This window comes from Panthera tigris, chromosome F2 (genome assembly GCF_018350195.1).
Source record: "Panthera tigris isolate Pti1 chromosome F2, P.tigris_Pti1_mat1.1, whole genome shotgun sequence".
In the NCBI taxonomy this organism is placed as follows: domain Eukaryota; kingdom Metazoa; phylum Chordata; class Mammalia; order Carnivora; family Felidae; genus Panthera; species Panthera tigris.
Window position 1 is genome coordinate 8,477,009 of NC_056676.1, and position 23,564 is coordinate 8,500,572.

Sequence of the window (23,564 nt, forward strand, 5' to 3'; positions counted from 1 at the left end):
TGGCACCTCGGAAAAGTCACGTTCCCTCTCTAAGCCTCAACTTTCTCGTCTGTTAAATGGGGTTAATAACAGCATCTGAAGTCTTGTTCTAAGGACTGAATGAAACAATCCATGTAGAGTGCTTGGCTCAGTACCAGGTACATAGGAAGTGTTAGAGAGATGACGGTTTTATCAGATAGCATCAGGGCAGCGTTTCATTTTTTTAAAAAATATTTTTAAATTTATTCTTGAGAAAGAGCGAGAGACAGAGCGTGAGCAGGTCAGGGGCAGAAACAGAGGGAGACACAGAATCGGAAGCAGGCTCCAGGCTCCGAGCTGTCCGCGCAGAGCCCGACGCGGGGCTCGAACCCGCAGACTGCGAGATCATGACCTGAGCTGAAGTCGGCCGCTTAACCGACTGAGCCACCCAGGATCAGGGCAATGGTTAGATGGGAAAACAAGGTCAGCAGGGATTAGAGATGACAATAATACAACTACTCTGTATAAACCGTGGGCCAGGCTTTTGAAATACTACTCACTTTCACCATTAAATAGGGGGGAAAAAACAGACCTGCCATTTAAGTCTATTGAAATTCACTTTAATAACTAAATTCTCTCTACCTAAAAGGAATAGGAAGCAGCACTGTCAAACAAAAAAAGACATTTAAGAATAAAACAGAACCTAGATGATGACTTCTAAAACAAATGGATGTCCAATAAGCATGTATTTACTGTATTTCACAAGCTCTAAGGCAACCACATTTTTACATTTTAATACCTCTGAAATCACAGTTAATGACATCTCAATAATTTGCAGGGTAGCCATTCTGTTTTTCTTTTTTAACAGCACGTAAAGTAATGATATAAAAATCGATGGTATTTTAGGTTCATGAAACAAAACTTTCAGTAAATTAATTTGGTAATTCCATTTCTCGGTGAATTATTTCTGTGATCGTCCCATTTGTTACCTAGGTCTTGAGAGAAAAAAATTTATCAAGTTGGTCGTTGGCTAAAGGAGTCGTGGTTTTAAAGAAACACTTCTGGGCGTGCCTGGGTGACTCAGTTAAGCGTCCGACTTCGGCTCAGGTCATGATCTCACGGTTCGTGAGTTCGAGCCCCACGTCGGGCTCTGTGCTGGGAGCCTGGAGCCTGCTTCCGATTCTGTGTCTCTCTCTCTGCCCCTCCCCTGCTTGCTCTCTGTGTCTCTCTCTCAAAACTAAACATTAACAAAAATTTTAAAAATAAATGCTTACCTTGTTTTTTGAGGGCAGAAAGGGAAAATATTGGAGAGAAAGGTTGGGTGTGTTAAACATCACTGTGCTTTTAACATCAGTAAACTAGAACCGATGAGGTTGTGTTTCCCATTGTACACTGTTAAATGTTCCTATTTCCTCATTTAAAAATAGTGCTTCTTGCTCTAGGCTTTCTACTTCTGGACGTTGTCAGGTGACGTCGGGTGCTTTCCAAACCTAATTCCACTCTGGAAGGGTGTGGGCATAATGTAGATCACAGAGCAGTGGAGACATACATTTATATCACGGGGCACTGGTGTGGAGTGTTACCCCGGACCAGTTGTTCTAGATGGGTATCCTGTCTTTGATTCCTGGGCACCAGATGTTAAGGAAGATATAAATCCCTCATCGTATACTGAATTTCACAATGGTCCACCCCTGAGAGAAGAATACGGACTGACCTCTGTCTGTCTCTATCCTAGAAATGTCGGAATAGTGACACTGCTGTTGAGACTGTGCAGGAAAATTAAATGCTGCCTCAGGCAGTGTGTGTGTGTGTGTGTGTGTGTGTGTGTGTGTGTGTGTGAAAAATTATCAGAGATAAAAGTTAAAAATTTAATCTGGGGTGATGGTTGAGGTCAGGGAGAGTTACTGTTTTGAAAGTGCTCTTTAAAAGTGTATGGGATACCTGGGTGGCTCAGTCGGTTAAGCCATAGACTTCGTCTCAGGTCATGATCTCACAGTTCGTGGGTTCGAGCCCCGCCTCGGGCTCTGCGGACAGCTCGGAGCCTGAAGCCTGCTTCGGATTCTGTGTCTCCCTCCCTCTCTGCCCCTCCCCTGCTCACTTTCTGTCTCTCTTTCTCTCAAAAATAATAAACATCAAAAAAAATTTAAAAGTTTTGACCTGCTGGCAACACCAATAATATTTTGTCAAACTTGTGAAGTTGAGGGAGTGAGAAAGGAGAAGCTGGTGCGAATGAGCTGGTGACATGAACTAAAGAAAGGAGGAAAGGATAAGAGTTCTCGAAATATGCCCCCAGAGGGTAACCGTCCTCCGTTGACACAAAGGCATCATATACTCAGGTCCTCGGAGATGGCCGTGTCTTAGAATATTTACGCCTCCAGCGTCGCTCCTATAATGTGTCCACCAAATGAAAAGGACCCTGGATTCACGGGTGCCCAGAACTTGAGCTGCGGGAGAGGTTTGTCTTACAAGTGAGGAGAGGGTGTGGGGCCAGGGAACATCAGGGAGTGTATTTGGGAGTCTCGGTGGTAGAGACTGTCCCGGGTTCCCCCAACTGTCTTGCTTTGAAGTTCCCTATTGGTCAAAAGACGATTGCATAAATAAGACCGAGTTAGGCTAAAGAGCTTGTTGCCTTCGTAGAAGTTGGTTGGGTTGCCAGGGAAGCCTCCTCCGGCTGGCTTCAGCAGAAATGGGGAATTATTGGAGGGAGGCTGAAGCATTGCCCAGAACTGGAGGAAGAGCTGAGCAAGCAAAGCCGTGGCGGGAAGGGACCTGGGTGGCCTCCGATCTGCTGCTGTCGCCTCAGCCCTGTGTCCTCGCCACTCTGCCTCCGCGAGGCTGGCGTCCCCTAGAGCGGCGTCTGCCCACACGGGCCTTGCTCACCAGTCGTCCCGTCCTGAGCTTCACATTGACTGGTTGGCCTCTGGAGATTTTTAAGATGATGCCCAAGGCCTAACCCCCGGAGATTCTGACACAGCGGGTCGGGGGTAGAGCCCGGACGTGTGCATTATTTTTAAAAGCCCCCACGTTGTCCCGAGGCATAGACAAGGTTAAGGATCGTGGTCTTACACGTTGATAGAACAGATACAGAGAGTACTGTTTGGAGCACGGCAGCTGAAAATATGTTTAAAAGAATTAAGAATGAGAAATCGAGGGGCGCCTGGGTGGCTCAGCCGGTTAAGTGTCTGCTTCTTGATCTGGGTCAGGTCGTGATCTCCCGGTTCGTGAGTTCGAGCCCCATGTCGGGCTCTGTGCTGACCGTCTGGAGCCTGCTTGGGATTCGTTCTCTTCCCTCTCTTTCTGCCCCTCCCCTGTTCTCTCTCTCTCTCTCTCTCTCTTTCTCTCTCAAAAATATATAAATAAGCATTAAAAAAAAAAAAAGGAGAGATCTAGAAAGGATACATTAAGTAATGGTAAGGCACTTGTAGGTAACCACAGGGAAGTAAAATTACCAAGAGCCCTCCCAGACCGTGCTGGCTCAGCTCCCTTCTCTGGGTGTGTTACCTCCCTTCACCCTTACAGCGGCCTCACCTCCAGATAGGGGGCAATAGCCTCATTTTCCCAACCAATTGACTGAGACTGAGGGGTTAGATACCCTCCCAAGGCCCAGTAGCTTGGGATTCAAGCTCAGCCCGCGCCCACAGTTCTTTGACAAACACAGCCATCAGGCCGAGAAGGCAAAGACTCTAAGTGGCCTCTCTGAGACCCGTGTTCCCGTGTGGGACACGCAGGGGCTGCGGGGAGGGGACCCCACCTGTCTGGAGGTTGGAGCAGCCAACAGTGACATGCCTGACGGGAAGGCCGTTGAACGTTGGGATCCGTTGCCAAGGGAGAACACGTTTTGTAGTAAAAATGCTGGGCGAGAAAGAGGATCTCAATTATTGCAAGAAAAGCAGAACTTGCTGGGCGTTCAAGGCTAATTAACGGAAATGTGAAGAATGCAAGTGTGTGAGAGCCTGAACCTAAGAGTGGTTTTGTTCAAAGAGGAGAAAGAAATGGCGGGGGTGGGGGTGGGGGGGATGAAATGTTGAAATTTGTCTTTTTTAGGAAGTTGAGATATTGTGTAGTGTTTGGGGAGAAGAATGGGAAGCCTAAATCTGAACGGTCTGTTGATACGGTACTTCTTCTAAAAATAACCGAGTAGAATAGGCTTCACCGAAGAGTCTAGAAAGCATCCCCTCTGCCTGGGTGACTTGGAAACGGCCGTGCTTTTAACACAGAGGATTGGACAACAGGCCTCCCAAGGGTTCTTGAAGAAAGAATCTGTAATCCTTTTGGGTTTAACCATTAGGCAAATTTAGTTTCCTGGTTTCAGAAAGAGAAAACACACCCACAGAAAGAAAAACCCAGGCCCGTGGGAACAAGTAACTTCCTCCTCCTGGGGGTGCTTGAAAACCCTAATCTGTCTGCCATGAGTCCCTCTCCTGCCCAGCATGAGGCTGGCTGGGGAGGCATCCAAGAGGCCAAGGGGTGGTGGAGACAGAGCGTGCCAGCTGGGATAAGGAACTAAACACACTTCGGCTGAGAGGTAGGTTTGGAAAGCAAGGCTCTCGAGGCAGAGAAACTGGCTAGAGGCAGCCTTGTGATTCTGTGAGCTCCCGGGACACAGAGGACCTGAGTGGCTGTGTTTCGTGCCTACCCTCTCTGGGCCTTTCTCTCCTTTTCCTTCAATCTAACACATCTTGAAGCCGAGAAGCAGAATTCTTCTTCTTCTTCTTTTTTTTTTTTTTTTACTCGCTTGGGGACAAAATCAGAGAAATGCCAAAGCCAGGTGAAAAAAATGTCTGCAAGCACAGAACTCCTTTTCCTGCCAGATATGTGAGCATGTACCACCGATACGGGAAAACGAGTTCGCAGATTCGATGAGGGAGCCCAGCGTGAGGCAGGGAAGGGTCTGCAGTCTGGGCCACTTAGCTTTTAATAAAGCAAATGGGGGGGAGGGGGGTAAGAATTGAGGTAGAGGGGCGCCTGGGTGGCCCAGTCGGTTGAGCGACCGACTTCGGCTCAGGTCTTGATCTCGCGGTCCATGGGTTCGAGCCCCACGTCGGGCTCTGTGCTGACAGCCCGGAGCCTGGAGCCTGCTTTGGATTCTGTGTCTCCCTCTCTCTCTGATCCTCACCCGCGCTCTCTCTCTCTCTCTCTCTCTCTCTCACTCTCACAAATAAACATTTTTAAAAAATTTTAAAAGAATTCAGGTGGAGAAGAGGGCGAAGCTATCGTTAGAAGCTGTCTGGCGTGCCATGAAAATAGCTGGGGGTGGAATCCACGCTCATGAGGGTTTCCTAGCAATTTTTATGTAACAACTGTGTTCATGCCAGAGGTAACCTGAGCCTTTTTCTCACTTCAGTATGATAATGTCACTGTAATCTGGCTCCCCTTGTTTTCGGGGACAGGGAGGGAAAACGAGAAGTAACACATCACTCACTTGTTTTGGGTGAAGCACGTAACAGATGCTATTTCAGCTCATCCTTACAGCCACCTTTGAAGGAGGAATATTCCTTACGTTTCATAAACGAGTAAAATGAAGTATAATTAACAAGTAACTTGCTGATATTTATATGGCTATTAATAAATGGAGGAACCAAACTGGGCCCATGCTTCCTCATTCCAAAGCCCTTTGCTACTTCACTTCCGAAAAGTTATTTTTTTTAAGTTTCTCTGTTTTGAGAGAGAGAGAATGAATGAATGAATGCGGGGGAGGGGCAGAGAGAGAAGGAGAGAGAGAATCCCAAGCAGGCTTTGTGCTGTTAGTGCAGAGCCCGATGCAGGGTTTGAACTCACAAACTAGGAGATCATGACCTGAGCCAAGATCAAGAGTCGACGCTTAACAGACTTGAGCCACCCAGGCACCCCCAGAAAAGTTATTTTTTTAATGTAGAGATTTTCAGCCCCAATTCATTGATTTTTAGTTAATGGGGGCATTTTGATTGTTTTCATGATCTAGATTCATGTTTTCATGGTCTGAAACTAAAAGAATTTGGGGGTCTAACATCTACTGATCATCTATTAAAAAAACAAATGGGGTGCCTGGGTGGCTCAGTTGGTTAAGCATCTGACATTGGCTCAGGTCATGATCTCACGGTTCGTGGGTTCGAGCCCAGCATCGGGCTCTGTGCTGACAGCTCAGAGCCTGGAGCCTGCTTCGGATTCTGTGTCTCCCTCTCTCTCTCTGTCCCTCTCCTCCTCACGCTTCGTAGCCTCTCTGTCTCTCTCTCTTAAAAATAAAACATAAAAAAATTAAAAAAACACAAAAGTAATGAATTCTACTTGTAGAATTACATCTGACTGCAAAACACAGTCCTTGGAATTTCCAAATTCAACTTTAACTCAGTAAATGGTGCTTTATTGCTGACTTGGCAGCTGGGGAGGGTTCTGTGTGTGTTTGGGTGGCGGATGCAAGGTGGTCTACGAAAAGGTAGAAGAGACCGTGTCTGCCTTCAGGGAGTTTATAGTCTAGTCGAGGAGGCTATGTACACGTTCACAGGTAGGCAATTTGAGAGTTTTGTTACCGGCATGAGATGGAGACGTCTCGGGGCTTGTGCCTACATTCCACATTGATTACAGAGGGAAGAAATCGGAGGTGGAGAAGGATGTGACCCGAGGGGAGCAGGCAAGATTGGGTGTGAGTTAGGTTTGTTCTCGGCTCTGGTCCTACAGCTGTGCACAGAACTAACAAAAACAGAGGTTCCAAAGCAGGCTCCGTGCTGACAGCAGAGAACTCGCAAACTGCGAGTTCATGACCTGAGCTGAAGTCGGATGCTTCACCGACTGAGCCACCCAGGCGCCCTGATGTTATTAAATGAACACGAATGTACCCTAGTGGGATGTGTGTACCTGTGTCATGCAGCCTCTCGACTTTTGGAGTTGGATTGGACACCAGCAGCCTCACTTTCTGTTCCATGTTTATCTTCGTGTTTCTGTTCCCTGCGATCCTTCCTTTTTATCACAGCAACCACAGAAAACCCTGTTTCACACAGATTCGAAATTGCTGGAAGGAATACAGTGCAACCTCATGTTGAACCTGAGCTGCCTTGAGCTACTCGTTCTCACAGCATCCAATAGATGTCATGGTGTTTCCCTCGAAAATTTGAAATATCCCCGGGCACGCCTTGAGTTTGCAGTGGCACCCTGGGTGCCTTGGCACACAGTTTGGGAACCGTGACCGCAGGTCTGCTCTCTGCCTCCCGTCCCTTTTTCTCTTCCTGCATCTCGTGACCCTTTTTGGCCATACCCATTTTAAGAAAAGTAACTTGGGACCCAGCCGTGGCCTCATTTCCTCTTTTTCACTTTTAGACTCCTGGAGTGAGTTTAAAGTTTACTCTCTCCCGTCTGCTTCTAGTATCTTCCACCACACTTGATAAGTTGCTGTTTTGTCTTCAAGCTTAGTCCAAAGAATGGTTTCCAGTTCTTCTTCTTCCTCCCAAAGAACCTTTAGTCCTGTGACCTTTGGTCGTCTGGGGTAGACTCATTGCCTGGCTTTTGACCATCATACTTTATTGACCACAAGCTCACATGGGTGCCAGCCCATGGGGAAGACGGGCTTTCCGTGCCTGCAGCTCTCTTGAATACATTTAAAGTCCCCCACAACCACACCGGGATGAGTGCCTGTATCACCCCGTTCCCTATCTGAGGACACCGAGGCTGGCTGACCTCAAGGCATTGTAGCAGGACTGAACATCATATGGGTGCCCCTTGTCTCCCAGATAATGGGAAATCCAAAAGGCCGCTGTGGGTAGAGGGGACCAGCATAAATACATAGCTCGCCATGTTTGATGTCTAATTTTACAGGCGTATTTTTATCAGAGTCAAACACGGTTGCTTTCTGTACACATGTCGGCAAGGGAGAAAGACCAGGAAAAGCTCTGACCCGCCATAGAAGCATGAGGTGTTTTCGTTTCAATTTTGATTTCATTTGATTTTAATATTTCTTTCCAAACTTTTTCTACATATGTAATCATAATGTATGTGAAACTTACCTTGCTTTTTTTTTTTTAATGTTACATTATAAAGTTGTTTTGTTTTGTTTTTTTAGTTTATTTACTTATTTTGAGAGAGCGGGAGAAGGAGAGAATCTCAAGCAGGCTCCGCACTGTCAGCACAGAGCTTGACGCGAGACTCCATCCCATGAACCGTGAGATCATGACCTGAGCCAAAATCAAGAGTCAGATGCTTAACTAACTGAGCCACCCAGGCACCCCATAAACAGTTTTGTGGTTTTTTTTTTTAATTTAGGTACACAATTCTTTTAGCCATCCTTAAAAAAAATTCTTCATCGCCATCAAGGGGGAGACTTGTACACAATTTAAAAACCAAAACAGCTAAAAGCTTTAACATAAAAGAGCAGACTCCTACCCCCCCTTCCTAACATCTCCCGTCCGGTTTCACTCGCCAGATCCAACCATTTTCTCTATAACCGTCCCTTAAATGGACCACATCTCTTATGTACCTGCCACTCCTCCTATTTTTACTTATTTGACTTAACTATTGGTTGACAGTGGTTCTGTGGGATTACTATTGCTGATAAAATCCTGTTCACCCTGCAGATACATGTGTATAAACTCAGGGCTATGTTATCAGATGTGTTTTGTCTTGCCATGTTTACAAGCCTAATACAGTTTTACTTCTCATTTATCATAAAGGGCTATAAGCATATTGCTAGGATTCATGGCTTTATTATTAAACATTAATGGATCTCCTGTCTCTTACCAGTTATTTTCCCACGCTAACACTGTAGAAGCTTAGGAATTCAGCTGAGAAGGTTTAATGAAATTCTACTGTATTTTACGCCATAATAAGGTAGAGCAGGTAGGAGCCTGCCCTTGATAATTGGAAAATTTGGGGAGCATACGGAGTAGCGGATGTGTGCAGATTTTCCCAGCAGAACTATTTTAAGGCAATCATCTTTTCAAAATCGAAGATCTGTTTTCTGACATATGGACTCAAAAGTATATGGATTGGTATCTTCTGTCATAATATAGTTTAAAAAATTAATACATTCCTTTTAGGGCAGTTTTAGGTTTACAGAGTGGTTTATTGAGTGGAAAGTTCAGAGAGTTTCCCATATGGCACCCCCCCGTTTTCCCAAATTATTAACATTTTGGAGTACCTTGTACATTTGTTACAACTGATGAGCCAAGATTGGTACACTATTATCAATGAAAGTCCGGTTTTTATTAGGGTTCACTCTTTGTTTTGTACATCCTATGGGTTTTGACCAATGTATAATGTCATGTATCCGCCATCGCATCTTCGAATAGAATAGTTCACTGCCCTAAAAATCCCCAGCGTTCCGCCTCTTCCTTCCTCCCCCTGAACTCCCCCTGGTGAGCACGGACCTTCTTACTGTTTCCAGGGAACAGTGCTGTTTTGCCTTTTCCAGAAGGTCATATAGCTGCAGTCATGTGGTATGCAGCCTTTTCATATTGGTTTCTTTCATTTAGCAATGTGCATCGAAGTTTTCTCCGTGTCTTTTTATGGTTCGATGGCCCATCTCTTTTTATTTATGAAGAATATTTTTTTGTTTGGATGTACCTTCCTTGTTGATGCATTCACCTGCTGCGGTGCGTCTTGGCTGCTTCCAAGCTCGGGCAGTTACGAATAAAGCTGCTGTAAACATCCGCGTGCAGGGTTTGTGCGAACTTAAGTTTTCAATTCATTCGGGTAAATGCTAGGAAGTCCGGTTACTGAATCATTTGTCAAGAGAAAATTTAGTTTGGCAAGACACTGCCACAAACTGTATTCCGAAGTGGCTGCACCGTTTTTACATTCCCCCAGCCACGAACGAGCGTTCCCGTTCCCTCGTATCTTCACCAGCATTTGGTGTTGTTGGTGTTTTGGATTTTGGCCATTCTTCTGGGCGTGTGGTGATATATATCACTGTTGCACTAATCTGCAATTCCTTCGTGATGTATGGTGTTTCGCATCTTCCCATATGCTTCTTTACCGTGTGTATCTTCTTCAGTGGTGCCTGTTCAGATCTTTTGTACATTTTTAAAGCATTTTACATTTAGTTCTGCTTATCCATTTTGAACTAATTTTTGTAAATGGTGTAAGGTCTGGGTCTAGATTAATGTGTTTTCTCGTGTGGATATCCAACTGTTCAGCACCATTTGTTGGAAAGACTGTCATTTCTCCATTGAATTAATTTCACAGACTCCTCTGTCAAAGATCAGTTCACCATATTTCAGTAGGTCTGTTTCTAGGCTCTCTATTCTGTTCACAGTGAAGTTTTAAATGAGTTTTTGTGTTAACTTCAGTGAAAATAAAATACATTTTCATAAGAGGGGGGTAGGTAGAACAGATGATTCTTACTGTTTCTTCTAGTTTTATCTCGTGAGACTAGTTTTATTGATTTGTTTATTTTTAATGTTTATTTTTGAGAGAGAGGAACGGGTGGGAAGGAGCAGAGACAGAGAGAGAGAGGTTCTCAAGCAGGCTTCACTCTGACAGCACAGGGCCCAATGTGGGGCTCGAACTCACAAACCATGAGCCGAAGTCGGATGCTTAACTGACTGAACCACCCAGGCGCCCCATGACTAGTCTATATAGAAGTGTAGAGTCAGGGTGATGATTTTCTCACAAAAAGTTTCTGGAACCATTCCAACAAACACCGGATCTCTGTGTGTGTCTTTGTGGGTCTGTGTCTGTCCCTGTGTGTATAGGCAGACGTCCAGACATCTACCGGACAGAATTTCTGGCTATGTCCCTTAAACCTTATAGTGGGACATTAAACCTGACTTTCACCGTTGACTAACAAAGCATATTGTTTTACCCCAACGTGTAGCAGAAAATCTCAGTACGCAAGGTCATTGCCAGTAATTAAAACATCTGATTTCCTGCCACATAGCCTTCATCAAGGGACATTCGGCAGTATCTGGAGGCATTTTTGGTTATCACGACTCACGAGGAGGTGGGGGGAGAAGGGTATCACTCTCTTCTTGGGTAGAGGCCAAGGGTGCCGCTAACTACCCAACACTGTGCAGGACAACCCCCCACAACAAAAAATTCTTTTGGTTCCAAATGTCAGTAGTGCTGAGGTTGAGAAATTCTGTTGTAGAGCAGCCGATTTATTTATATCTGAGGCCTCTTTTCCTCCTCTTGGCTTCAGCCTCAAGAAAACCTACATTTTTTTGTAGACTTGCAGCCTACGTCTAACAATTGCACAGAAACTCACGGCAAGCTGTAACATTCAGCTTCCTTCAGCTGCCTTGGGCTCAGTTTCACCTTTTTTTTTTTTTCTTATTTCCTAGTAGTTTGTATTATGTTGCCTGCACGCATGTAAAGCTGCTTTAGTTCTTAAGATGGAATATAAATACATGATTTTATGCATTTCCAAATCTATGTGGCAGAATTCTTGATCACAGAAATCTGAGGCTAGACGCAAAGTTGAAGTTGATTACACTTCTTGGTTGGCCGTACGTACAGAATTCATACTCTGCCTTTCATTTCCTCTTCTGGTCATTTAAATGACACGTTTGATACATAAGCTTCTCTGATACATAAGTTTCCATGAACTCATCTTGTTTTCATTGTGTTCCCTTTTATTGTTAAGAGAAACAAAACCAAAAAAACCCCATTGTTTCAACAATCCCCTCTTGTCTTCCTCTGTGTGAAATTGCTCAACTAAGACTTATGCAAATCAGGATCGGCTGTGTAAGCAAGGCTTCTTAATGCACACGGATCCAGGGGGATGCCACCCATCGCTTGTGTATTTGTCATCCGCTGCACACTTATCATAAGAGGGTCAGGCCCTCGGCCTTGCCTCTTACCACTCAGATCCTTGCTTGCCTCACTCCAGCCATACCAGCTCCTCTCCTACCCCTCACCTCATTCCAGTCACAGGACCTTTGCACAGCCTCTTTCTTCCACCGCCAACTCCCTTACCTGAGACCTTCCAACTTTGCTAGGAGTCCAAGAGAAGGGGCCATGGGGGTATCAATTGCCTCTTGTGTTCACATAGGGGTCTGAGTCCTTGTCACCTCTTGAGACACCTGGCAGGTAGGTGTCTGTTTCTCTAAGCCCAAGACAGCTGAAGGAAGCTGAATTTTGTATCATGTCATAAATGCCTGCTTAGGTGCATCTCCTGGATGTTGAACGGTTTTCCTTAGGTGTAGTCAGCATATCCATGATCGACAATTTATTTCCGTTTAAATTCTTAGCAAAGACACGGCTTTAGCTGCAACCTCTCCAAGTTCTTAACTTCCACAGATTATCAGCGTTTCAAAGATCATAAGCCATGGGTCCAGCTTCTCTTGTTTGTTATATTTCTTTGCTGTACGTTTCATCCCTGTGACTTATTTACTTGATACTTGGAATTTTGTATCTCTTCGTCTTCACCTGTTTTGCCTATACCCCCAGCCCCCCCTCCTCTGATAACGACACTTTTCCGTATTTATGAATCTGTATCTGTTCATTCATTTGCTTTGGTTTTTAGATTCCAGGTATAAGTGAAATTGTGAGATATTTGTCTTTCTCTGACTTATTTCACTTAACATAATACCTGTTAGGTCCATCTATGCCATTGTGAATGGCAAGATCTCACTCTTTTTTTTATGGGTAAGTAATAGTCCTGTGTGTGTGTGTGTGTGTGTGTGTGTGTGTGTGTGTGTGTGTGTACCACTTCTTTATCCATTCATCCACTGATGGACACGTAGGTTGCTTCCATATCTTAGCTATTATAAATAATGATGCAATAAACATAGGGGTGCGTATAAAGTTTTGAGTTTTTTCATTTTCTGCAGGTAAATATCCAGAAGTGGAATTGCTGGATTATAGGTTATCGCCGTTTTTGATTTGTTGGAGGAAACCCCATACTGTTCTTCATAGTGGCTGTCACAAACTTACATTCCCACCCACAGTGCACAGGGTTCCTATTTTTCCACATCCTTGCCAGCACTTGCTTTTCTTGTCTTTTTTTATTTTAGCCATTCTGACTGATATAAGGTTGTGTCTCATTGGGGTTTTGATTTGCATTTCCCTGATGATGAGTGATGTGGAGCATCTTTTCATGTGTCTGTTGGCCATCTGGATGTCTTTGGAAAAATGTCTATTCAGAGCCCCAGCCCATTTTTTAATCAGACTGTTTGAGTTGTAGGAGTTCTTTATATTAATATATTTATGTTCATATTCTTCATATTGGATATTAACCCCTCATTGGATATATCATTTGCAAATACCTTTCCCATTCAATAAGTTGCCTTTTCATTTTATTTAAAAAAAACTGTTTTTAATATTAATTTTGAGAGAGAGAGTGAGTGCACAAACAGGGGAGGGGCAGAGAGAGGGAGACACAGAATCTAAAACAGGCTCCAGGTTCTGAGCTGTCAGCACGGAGCCCAACGTGTGGGGCTCGAACTCACGAACTCTGAGATCAGGACCTGAGCCGAAGTCGGGTGCTCTACCGACTGAGTGACCCAGGTGCCCTGCCTTTTCATTTTATTGATGATCTCTTTCACTGTGCAAAAACTTTTTAGTTTTTTGTAGTTTCAATTGTTTATTTTTGCTTTTGTTTCCCTTGCCTGGAAAGACAGAAAACTATTGCTAAGGCTGATGTCCAAGAGTTGATTGCCTTTGTTTTCTTTTGGAAGTTTGTAGGTTTCAAGTCTTACATTTAGGTCTTTAATCCATTTTGAGTTTATTTTTGTGCATGCTGTAATAAAGCCCACTTTATTACATATTACATATTATATATATATTTGAATATATATAGAATATATATATCTGGTGAAGCACCCAACTCTTGATTTTGGCTCAGGTCATGATCCCAGAGTTGTGGGATCGAGTCCAGCATCGGGCTCTGCACTGAGCACGGAACCTGCTTGGGATTTTCTCTCTTCCTCTGCCCCTCCCCCCCTCTTTAAAAAAAATTAAACTACTTATTACCTACTTATTACCAACTAATATTAATATAGTCCTAAGAAGATCCTGTTTTTAAAAATAGAACTGTTTAAAAACAATCCTGTTTTTAAAAATAGAACTTTCCTTAAAAGGCATCCTAGGAACTTTCAAAAGCTTTTCAAACAATTACATTCAATGACAATTGTTATACCTTTAAGCTATTAAAACCACTTCAACTAATAATACACAGTTGTAAACTTAAGCTGTTAAAACCATCCCTCTAGTATAAAATTACATAAACCTAGTTGAAATATACAAATGTTGGTAAATTGATCATTTTGTAATTTTTCAGAGAACTGGCTATAGGTGTAATAAACTTTGAGAGTGACCTATAGTTTTGTATTTCGAGTATATTTCTGATCGTGTGGTATTTACACACAGTCCCCTTTCTTTATAAAGAAAATATCCTTTTCTACAGAGCTTTGTGTAAGTGACCATTTATTTTCTTAGAAACAATGTATTGCTGAATGGAATGTTAAGAAGTGCACACATTTGTGTGTGTGTGTTTATTTATATTAGAGAGTGCACGAGCAGGGGAGGGGCGGAGAAACGGAGACAGAATGTGAAGCAGGCTCCAGGCTCTGAGCTGTCGGCACAGAGCCTGACACCGGGCTTGAACTCAGGAACCGCGAGATCATGACCCGAGCTGAAGTAGGACACTTAACTGACTGAGCCACCCAGGCACCCCAAGAAGCGCACACATTTTAAAAGACTTTAATATGTATTGTCAAGTTAAAAATAGTATCATTGACTCTCATGCCAAGCCACATGGTTTCATTTTATGGTGAAGAAATTAGAGCCCAGAGAAGAAAAGTGGTTTTGTCCGTAATTACAGGACTGTCAAGGCTGGACCCAGCAACTCTGCTTCCCAGTTCCTAGTTTCCTGTACCTGTCATTATCTTCTGCGGTCTTCCCGCCAGAGTCAAATTACCCTTGAACTTCTCCAGATTCCAAATGTTCAGGTATTTGAACCCTCACCTAATTCTTTAATGATCTTTTCTGGACTCACTCTGATAAATGCGGCGACTAAAACTGTTTTGGTTTATTAAGGTTCTGATAAACGCAGTCAACTTGCTCTTTTTATGCATCGTTATTTCAGAATATTTCAGGATGGGCTTCCTGTTGTTTATGCTACACATTTACATTGTAGCTAACTGCATAATATCTGGATCTCCCTGCTGTTCTGCGTCCTACAGCATATAATAAAAACAAGCTTTCAAACCAGATGGAGACATTGGCAAACATAAGGTAAATTAAAATGTCTCAGATTTCGATCACAAAAACATAAAATCGCACGAAGGGGAAGCCAGCCATACTGCCCTATATCCATCTCTTGGGGGGTCGAGGAAGCATATTTTGAAATTAATTCGTTATCAACACAATTCACATGCCATAAATTCACCCTTTTAAGACACACAGTTCGGTGGTTTCTAGTAGCTTCGCAAGGTTCTAAAACCATCATCACGAATGCATTCCAGAATGCCCTGCCTCCTGTGGGTAGCAAGCTTGCGGAATGTCCACACTGCACCTCGGCCGTGCAAAAACAGAGGAAAGAAGGCTTCACGGTCTTCAACCCTCGCTCCTCATCCCTCTGAATAACAGCAGGTCAGCAAACAGCCTTAGGTTTGCCAACAGGGTTTGAAGTTTTCCCAGCTGAGTCTTCTTTCCATCATGTCGCCACCTCTTTAAGATGGGAGTTTCGCTCTTCGGGTTTCTCCTCCTCCCTTCTTAGGTGGTACCTACGTAGGTACAGGGTTTCTGTTGTGCTACTTGGGGAGGGAAAAAAGCCACGGGTTCTCTCCACGTCCTTTGTGTGTCTGCTGCCATATGATGGGCACTGCTGACTGTGTGGAGCGTTAACCCGAACAGCCCCTCCGGAGCGAACGGATCACGGCGGGATCTCCCAGAGCCCCTGTCCCTTCAAAAGGCTTCTGAGTGAGGGGAGCCTCCAGATAGCCTTCCGTTGTGCCTCATCCTGTAAGCAAAAAGAGAGACAGACCCTCTGTCAGATGTACAGTCTCCCCCAGGTTGGATCTGGGGGTGTAGACCTACAACTACTAAATGTACTTAAAGCAACTTCCTGCCCCACCCCCCTTTCCCAATTGGCCCTTAATAATAAAAGTGGGTGGGCGTGGCCCCCTTTTATTTAGAATGGGGGTTCTACCCCATTCTTACTCTTTCTAATGCTCCTTCAGGCTCTCTGTCACATTTTATAACTCAAGAAGTACTTCTTGTAAAGCACCCCGCTCCCTTCTACGCGGATCCCATCCTTAGTCACAGACCAGAGGTGACACCCACACCATAGAGCAGTCCTGTGACCCGCGTTGTCAAGGATTTGCTTAGATTTACGGAACCCAGAGGAAACCTAGGAGCCAGGACTACCCAATACCAAAACGACATTGACTTAATTGCCCCTCAACCTTCAGGACCTCGTATTCGAGGCTGGTCGAAACCAGGGTCTGGACCCGGGTGGCCCTGGTTATCAGCTTACTAACTGTGTCAGTATGGTTTTCTGGGCGATTTCATCGAGGGGAAAGTACCGAGAACATTTGAAAATGATTACCATGGCCTACAGAGGAGAGAAATCTTAGTTGTCTAAGAGAGTCCGGCTACATCTTTTTCAATTCTATCTTTCTCGAAAGGAATTTAGGAACGTTGGCAAAAGAAAACTACTTAAGTAGGAACTCATGGAGTTGATTATGGAGTTTAGTTCTGGAGCTTTCTCCTCCTCTGTTGTCCTGAGGCTACCACTGAGACACTTTCTCTCTGATAGGTTGTTGGAGCCCCTTCATCGACCTTGCCTCTCTAAAAACATCTCCGGAGTCTCATTCTTGAAAGCACACTAAGAAGGAAAACAATCAAAGGGTGTCAAGAAGGCTTCTATTTGGGCAGACAAAGCAAGGCCTGAGTTAAATAGCTGGTTCTGGAATGTAAGCACGAGGCATGGAAGACGTTATTTAGGGATAAATTCCTGGGAATGACCCTTGAACCAAACCCAGCCTACTTTGGAAGTTCAAGATCACTGTTTGGGGTTTTTTTTTTGTTTTTTTTTAACGTTTGTCTATTTTTGAGAGCTAGAGAGCACGAGCAGGAGAGAGAGAGAGAGAGAGAGAGAGAGAGAGAGAGAGAATCCCAAAGCAGGCTCTGTGCTATCACTGCAGAGCCCAATGGGGGGCTCCCACTCGTGAACCGTGAGGTCATGACCTGAGCCATGCTTAACGGACTGAGCCACCCAGGCTCTCCCCCTTCTTTTTTATTAAATCTTGAAGGTCACTTTGGGGGGGGGATTATTCTCCCTATGTCGTTGGGGCTTCCTTTTTCTTTCTCTTGTGTTTCTAAGCTCACTAATTCAGAGATGAAACTCACAGTATGGGGAGGCAGCAAAGCCTTGGGTGGGTCAAGAAGTGTGGCTTCGAAGCCGATGGACCAAGTTCCGTTTGTACCTAAGACCTTTGATAACCTCGCACAGGTTCACCTCTGGGCTCTGCTTTCCTCATCGGGGCAATGCTGGGCACAAAGTAGGTAATTGCATATTCTTCGCTGCTCCTCCCTTCCCATATGCACATGTCTGGTAACTCCAGAATGACGCTGGATATTGCAAGGTTAGACAGGAGGTCGGTAACAGGAAGAAGGTTCTGGAGCTGCTGATGAGCCTTTGGATGAGTAATTGGCTTGTTGCTGGGAAAACTCCATGCAAATTAAAGCAGTCAGTTGGGAGAAGTAGTGGTGAGTTTTTTATAAAAAAAAAAAAAAAAAAAAAAAAAAAAAAAGACAATTTACTTTCTTTTTGGCTGATGGAGTAAAGACAGAAAATTTACAAATCATAATAAAAACAAAATGGGATACCAACACAGTTTCTTTGTAGCATTTTATAAAGGCTGGAAATGCAGGTTCTGGGGGGTTGAATTCTAGTAACCTTGTTTTTAAATTTTAAGATCTAGGATTTTAACTTGCTGTTAAAATACGGATTCAGATTACATAGGGGGAAATAGCTTCCAGTTTCCTACTTTATATTTCTTTAGGCTCTGATAATATGAGAAATGAGTGATTTCAAAACTTTTATGTAGCAGTCAGGGAAGTGATTTGTACGGACTTGAAAAATATAGGTTGAAATATAATATATGGGGTGTAATACCTTCACTTTTTTATATATTTTTTAAATGTTATTTATTTTTGAGAGGGAGAGCACGAGTGAGCGAGGGGCAGAGAGAAAGAGAGAGAGAGAGAGGAAGAGAGAGTCCAGAGTCCGGAGCAGGGCTCGAACTCCCGAACCGCAGGATCATGACCTGAGCTGAAGTCGGATGCTTCGCCGACTGAGCCACCCAGGCGCCACCGTAGTACCTTTTAAACCTGGGAAATCTGTGACAGAGGCCAAGATATTACCCAAAATGCATGTTAAGTGCAAACTCAGAAACCTCTTCCACTCCCCAGCTTCTCTCCCCGTCTTTAATCACAGGGTAATGCATATGCACTCACATTCTGGTCATCATGCCATACCCAAGCATACGGCAGAGTTGACCCGGCATGGAAGGCACCCACCCCAAAGAGGGGAGGGACGGAGTAAGGAAGAAAATGGCCATTTGGATGGGCCAGGTGGCCTGGGTGCCACCCCGAGGGTGAGGTGGCGATGGGCTCCTACCGTTCCCTCTTCGGGGTGGGGTAGAGGCTGTGCTTCTGTTTCTCATCGGCGACAGTGTTTCCCTTGCTGCGCTGGAGGGAAACTAGCGTTTAGACCGCATTTATCTATGTGCTTAACAAACACGTCTATAGCTCTTCCAATGTGCCGTTTTCAGCATACTTGTAAGCACTTTACAAACATTGACTAACTTCATTCATTTGAGCATCATAACAACGCAATGAGCTAGGTAAGATTATCTCCAGTTTTCAGAAGGATCCTGAGGCACAGAGAGGTTTGGCAACTCGCCCAAGATCACACAGCTAATAATTGATGGACCCAGGATTTGAGTTCAGCAATCCAACGCTACAGTCCTCACTCCAAAATATCTTATAAGTTGTGGCGTCCTCTTTCGGAATGTTGAAGAGAAAATTTCTGTATAGGATCTTGCCCCTTACAATGGACTTCAGAACCTAACCAACATGGTGATGGGTCTGTCTTCTTTTTCTGTGGATAGATGGATATGCTTTCATATGGATATGTGTGTGTCCCTGTGTCTCTGTGTGTTTTTTCAATCAGTAATGACCGATGGTCAAGAATGCCTGAATTCTACAAATCTCTCTTTTTAATTCATTCTACTCTCAGAATATGTCAGTTTAACCCAACTTAATGAACTCTCCCCTACTGACATGTAGATTGTCTCTCTATATGATATACATAACGTTCACGTGAACAACCTTGTGTATCTCAAGAACAGTTCCTCTAAAGTTCTTACCATGAAAGTAACCCCTGACAACCCCGTGAAGTGATTGAGGTGTTAACTAACCTTATTGTGGGAATCATTTCACAATACACGGTGTACAAAATCATTAACATTGTATGCCTTAAATTACACCATGTCCTATGTCAGTTATATTTCAGTAAAGCTGGAGGGGGAGAAAAAGAAATCCGTCCCCGGAAGTAGAATTCCAAGCGGACGGTTGCTTTTTTAGCAAGGGCATGGATAACGGTAAGGCATTATTTGATCTGACCAGAGGCAGCAGGGTAGCAAATGAAGACTCATACTTAGTCTTTTCTTAAATCTTTTCTTAAAAACGATTTTAGTATTCTAAGGCCCTTAACTGAGGATAAGACACCCCAAAGGATGTTTGTATTCTAAGGCCCTTAAATGAGGATAAGCCACCCGAAAGGATATTTGTTCCAGTGAAAGAAATTTCTGGAAAGAAAAGTTAACCACCTCCCGTTTCCTGGGCGTGTTGGCAGATGACCCTTTGTGAGCAAATAGTTGCCCAGATGTTTGTGTCTATTTTAGACCATGTAGTCCAGCTTATGTGATAAAGATCCCATGGCTGTCTTTGCATGTCAAATCTTGGTTATCGTCATGATTTTTTTTTGATGTTTATTTTTGAAAGAGGGAGTGGGGGAGGGGCGGGGGGGGCGGGGAGACAGGTAGACAGAGGATCCGAAGCAGGCTCTGAGCCGTGAGCACAGAGCCCGACGCAGGGCTCGAACTCACCAACTGTGAGTTCATGACCTGAGCTGAAGTTGGACGCCCGACCAATGAGCCACCCAGGTGCCCCTCAGTCTTTATCATTGACCGAAAATCCCCACGTATGAAATGCGTCTTCACTTCTAAAAAATTGAAGGCCTTGCGAACTACATCATCCGTAGCACCTTACATGAAGTTAATCATAAGAAATCTTAGCATCTGTGGGGGGGGCCTTGCCCTCCTGTGACGGGCCCGCCCTACTTCCTCTTGCCTTCGTGAAATGCCGTCACTCGCCCTGCACCCCTGTTCTTCCTGCCAGGAAACCTGCGATAGCAAATCTGGTGCCCGCCATGTCACCACATCCCCATTTTCTTCTTTTCCTCGGCTCGGCTCTTCTGCTTTCGTTTTATTAAACTCCTCGTTGTCTGTTTTGGGAAAAGCATTTCAAGTCCTTCTGCCAAGAGAAGCAGGCTGTAAAAATGGTCTCTCTTCCTTCGGCATCATTACCGAAGTAGGTAGGACACAAGTTTCAAAACCACCATCGTCTGGACTTGCAGCTAAGCCTGTGTGCGAGGCCCAGCGCTAGGGTTCAGCAGTGCCGTGGCTTTGGACTGGTCATAACCGCCTCTCTGGGCCTCAGTGTGCTCTTCTGTAAAGTGGGGTCAGTAATACCTGCGTCATAGGGTTTCTTCAGGGAGTCCATGGGATGCTCAAAAAATTATAAATATTTAAAAAAAAATTCTAGAGTGTGGGGGCGCCTGGGTGGCTCAGTCGGTTGAGCACCTGACATTTGCTTTTAGCTCAGGTCATGATCCCAGGGTGGTGGGACCCAGCCCTGCGTCGGGCTCCACACTGAGCGCAGAGACTGCTTGTGATTCTCAATCTCATTCTCTCTCTCTCTCTCTCCTCCCCCCCCCCGCCCCCCCCGTTCTGCCTCTCTCAGATAAAAATAAATGAAATAAATGCTGAAGTGTGCATCATGGTAGAGTGTAGCTCCTATCGCTTGCAAACGTGTAACCACCTTCGTTTTTGTTGGGGGTACGTTGGATTTTCTACTCTTCGGGAACCTTCCCACAGCATGAGGAATTGGCAGGACCAGGTCTGAGTTCATCCCCGTGTCACCACAAGCAGCTCTCTGAGCTTTCTCGCTGGACGGTGATGAACTAGAACTCCCTGTCGGGTGGACCGTCGGCAGAGGCCAGCTCAGCCTGAGCCACCGAGGACAGTAACCCCACGGGGAGCAATGTCGTAATTGTTGTCATCAACAGCCCTTGTGTGTTATCAGTTATCCATGGTGACGGGGGGGAGGAGAAATTATGAAATGAACATAAAGAGATGATCATCTGTGAACCGTTGCCACCGTTTACACATCCACCTGCTTTCTGTTTCCATCCTTCCCTCTTCCTTCGTGGGGCCACTGCCCGTGGACAGTCGTCATCGCCTCTTTGTCCAGACCCTGGAGAGGTCTGGCTCCCAGACGCCCCCACTCCACACCAGCTGTCTTCTCTCTCCTTGTTCCCGCTGAGTCTCTCTCTCTCTCTCTCTCTCTCTCTCTCTCTCTCTCTCTCTCTCTGCCGGGGTTTCTAACATTTTGTATGACTTCTTTTTCATAAAGTTGTTCATAACATCCTCTTATTTTCTCCCCCTCCTCTGACTTTTAATTTTGAATCTAACAAAGCCACAGGAAAAAAAAAATGAAAACGTCCTCACCTAGGTTCTCTGATTTTTGAACGTTTTGCCGTATTTGCCTCCCCGCCCCCCCTTGTCTTTGTACTGGGCAAAGCGTTGTAACTTGTGACACCACGAGCCACCCTCCCCTGCACACCTGTATACGTCTCCTAAGACTCGGCCTCATGCCGCACGATCAGAGAGCTATTATCTCATCAGCCACGAAACCTAGCAGTTCCCTAACATCACGTTCAGACACATTCAGATTTCCCCGGTTATCCCACCCTGTGTCCTCCTCTGTCCCCACCCCCATCCAGGATCCACGCAAGGTTCACCCGTTATGTGTCTCTAGTCTTTTAATGTGTAACCGTCTCGTCCCCACCCCCCTACCCTGTGCACTCTTCAGTGTGTCCAGACATGGAGTTGGACTGTGGACTTGTCTGATCATTTCGTTCCTCTAACGTCTGTATTTCTTGCAAACTACAAGTCCGTTCTAGAGATATCTGCCTCTGAAACCGACGGAGGTGGGTTTCCTCTCCTTTCTCTTGTTCACCTTTTGCAAGAGGGTCGGGATGATGAGCGTGTACACAGCCAGAGCCGCCCCACCCGGTCATTCTCAGGGGCGTGTTCCCTGAGCACCTGCCCTGCACAGGCACTGCGTAGCCGCTGGGAATACTGCCGGGAAGAAACAGGCTGGGAGCTTCCCCAGCAGCCTCGAGTCTGGCGGGTGCTGACCACAAGTTAATCAATATGTAATGGGATGTCGGTCACAATTAGAAAAGAGAAGAGTGTAAAGCCTGAGCAGTGGAATGGGTAGACGGGGGGGATCTTTTCAATAGGGTCCTTAGTGACAACCAGACTGGGCAGGTAGCATTGGGGTTAGCTCTGGAGACGGTGGGAGAGAGAGACACACACACAGAGGGAGAAACAGACACCAAGATACAGAGCACCTGCTGGAATGGGGCAGCCAGCCGGGTCTCAGGAGCACCTGCAGCCCGGAGGGTTGGGGAGGGGTGCGGTCTCTGCGAGGGGGAGCTGGGCGGGGGGGGGGGGGTTGGGGGGACCCTCCAGGGCCTCCCCTTGGTGTTGCCCGTGTGCTCGGCGGTGGGTGCTGAGAGGCCTTCTCCAGGACCACATTCCCTCGTTTTAAACGGACGATCAGTGAAAACAGCATTTTGGAGGGGGTGGGGGTTGAGACTGGTGAAAAAAGAACTTGCCTGTTTACCCTAAAACCCATCTCGCTCATTTACAGATCCACTTCAAAACCCTTCTCCATTTCAGAAACTTGAGCATATAAAAAAAAAGGGGGGGTGCTGTTTTGAATCAAAGAAATACTTGCTTCCCCTTTATTTTGGGAACTGTGCTTGCTAGTTTCAGAAAGAGGTGTGACTGAGCCTTTAGAGGCTTCATATCTCACTAGTGCGATGATAAACAAGTTGAGGGGTGCGGGCCAACTGGGAGCCTGCGGGACAAGGTGCAGAGATCAGCGGTGGCCACGTGCCCTGTGGGTGATAATCCAGAGATCTTGGGACTTCTTGGAACAGTTCTTCTTCTGGGAGTTATTTCCCGATTCCCAGCACCTCTCCCCCAAGCTCTGAATCATCTCCCCCTCCTCTGCTGTTGTAGGCAGTGGTCCCCAAAATGGCAGTGCTTCCGAATTCCACAGATGCACCCCCCTCCCCCGCTGGGTACCCTCCTCCACTGGCCCCAGTGGAATTTCCTGGAACGTGTCCCGGGAATCTGGTCTCTTGAGTTTGATGATCCTGGTGTTCGTTTAGGTTTGGGACCCACTGCCCTATGGGGCCTTCTGACAGAGCTCATAACAGATGGTTTTTAATGTATAGATCGGACCATGAGGCTATGCTGTAGGCAGAATGCGTATCTGATTATAGTTTTCAGAATCCTCTCTTCAGTCCCCAGAGTGCTTTGTGTGGTGCTCTA

General features: G+C 45.4%; 1 protein-coding gene across 3 annotated transcripts in view; it reads left to right on the plus strand.

Moving 5' to 3' along the window:
• Positions 1–23,564, plus strand: part of LYN (LYN proto-oncogene, Src family tyrosine kinase) — a 123,068-nt gene that overhangs the window by 31,742 nt on the left and 67,762 nt on the right. The window contains exon 1 of one of the 3 annotated variants that reach the window (XM_007092683.3): positions 4,016–4,483. The exons of 1 other annotated variant lie outside the window; for it this stretch is intronic. The gene's annotated coding sequence lies outside the window, so the exon portion shown is untranslated. Of the gene's footprint in view, positions 1–4,015; positions 4,484–23,564 lie in introns of those variants that run through there. One more of the 3 variants, XM_007092684.3, reaches the window with a different exon arrangement.